This window comes from Cyprinus carpio, chromosome B12, assembly GCF_018340385.1.
Source record: "Cyprinus carpio isolate SPL01 chromosome B12, ASM1834038v1, whole genome shotgun sequence".
NCBI lineage: Eukaryota > Metazoa > Chordata > Actinopteri > Cypriniformes > Cyprinidae > Cyprinus > Cyprinus carpio.
The window spans coordinates 23667244-23669240 of record NC_056608.1 but is presented as its reverse complement, the minus strand read 5'-3'; the positions used below and the strand labels follow the sequence as shown (position 1 = coordinate 23669240).

At 34.8% G+C, this 1997-nt stretch overlaps 1 long non-coding RNA gene across 1 annotated transcript; it reads left to right on the top strand.

Annotated features, from left to right (window-relative positions):
• The first annotated feature begins 262 nt into the window (after positions 1–262).
• On the top strand, positions 263–1583 carry LOC122139293. Its single transcript, XR_006156189.1, has 3 exons — positions 263–398; positions 1107–1189; positions 1422–1583. It is a non-coding gene; the product is annotated as an uncharacterized LOC122139293 (long non-coding RNA).
• Positions 1584–1997: the final 414 nt, after the last annotated feature.

Here is a 1997-nt window from a genome sequence, read left to right as displayed (position 1 = left end):
ATAAGAATCTGGTGGAGTTTGCAGAAAACAATTTGATTTAAATTTTTTATGAATTTTCAAAATTCGAGTGTATAGTGAGAAAGATAGCATTTTTCATGATTTTGGCATGCAATTATTTAAGAATGATACAGTAAAAATGATATGAAAATGACCACAGTGATACTTGGGGACATGTAGAACAAGACTCTGGTGGAGTTTTGCAGAAAAAATATTTGATTTCGCATCTCCGAATCGCAGATGGCGTGACGGAAGTTGCTTGCGAGGAAAATTTGCAGGTTAGTAACAGCACCAACTGCTGGTTACAACAACACGAACAACTGCGAGCCGTGTTTCAAGTTTAGTAGCCTTATTTATACGTTTTCTTGTGCGCAGCAGAGAGAGAGTCACACAGACGGCAGGTGAGAAATAACTCTTTCTGAACACGAAATAATTCCTTTTCTATTAACTAGTTCATAACGCGCTGCTGGAAAACCATCAATACGTGCATGGTGTTTATGCATTGTGCAGATGTTTAAAAAAAGAATATGAATAGGCTATAGAAAACGTTTTTGTGCTCATTTGAACTACTAAATATTGCAGTGTTTCCTATAGAATTACTAGTTTTTGGGTTCTGACAGTAAAGATTATTGGACAGATTGTTCGTGGCGTTTGATTTGCGTCACAGCGCTTTAGATTCAGCTGCATACGGGTGTGTTACATTGTGTACTCGCAGTGATTTACTGTAAGAATGTTCGTGTTTTTGTGGCTATATTATTGCACCCATAAGTCCCTTCAAAACATCCAAATTAAAGCATGAGTTATTATGTTGTGTGAAACCTTGCGAAATTATGAGACACATACATGTAGGGCTATTGACATATATTCTCAGGCTTGAAGTCAAGAAACGCTTTAACTGTAATTATCATATTCTGTAGCCTATTAAATCAAATATATATTGTTTTTGAATAAAATATTCCTAAAAGTACTGATTCAATCCAAGTAAAACACTGAAAGTTTTCTGAAAGTTATTTCGTCCTCTTAAAAGTCTGTATCTGCTCTGTAAACACTTCCTCATTAGTCATGTTTATGATTCATTTGTGAGGTATCTGTAATTCTTCCTATTGCAGAATCAAAACAATGAATGCCATAAATGCTGTGCAGTTGTTCATTATGGTTTGGACCTTCACCGCTGTCTGTCAAGCTGATGTTGGTAAGAGAATAAACCTTCCCATAGAACGTGTGTGAGAATGGCGAGGGACTAAATCTAAAAGATAATGAGGGAAAAAATATTATTTGGTCAAATTTGATTTGATATACAAAAATAAATAAATAAAATAAACAACAAATGCACAATACTGTGTGGAAGTGAATCTGAATTCTTTCTTGTTAATAAATACATAAATGTTTATTATTCTTAAACTGTATTGCTGTTATTTTTTCAGATTTCTGCAGTGTAACTTGTCAAAATGTGACTGGATCTGTGGGGAAAGAAGCAACTTTCACCTGCAACATCTCTAAGCAGTGTGCTAAATGCTGCGTTGTAATGTATAAGTTTCAATACCCTGAGAGCTATAAAGACTCAACAATCCATAAAGAAGTGTTTCCTGTGAACTCCTGTGAACAGAGTAACAGCTTCACATGCCGCTACACTACAACTACAGCAATGACAGAAAAATTCAGCTTCTTTGTGCAAACAAAGTGTGGAGTCAAAAGAACATTATTCACTGTAGACGTAAATCTAAATACTGGTAAATAATACTGTTGTTTATAATTTCATAAATGTTTGCAGCTGTACATTTATTTTCCGTCTGCTAACAGTGGTTTAAAATCTTTTAACAGCGACCATCAAACCTGAAATCATCACTGAAGTCGTCACTCCTGGAAAGACAGGTCTTATTCTATCATGGTTATTGATTATTGAGCTCCACGTTACTGGAGCAACACAGAAAACGTTTTTTAATCTCTTGCCAGCACATTTATAATTTTAAATCATGTGAATTTAGTGTTTAAGGTTTAAG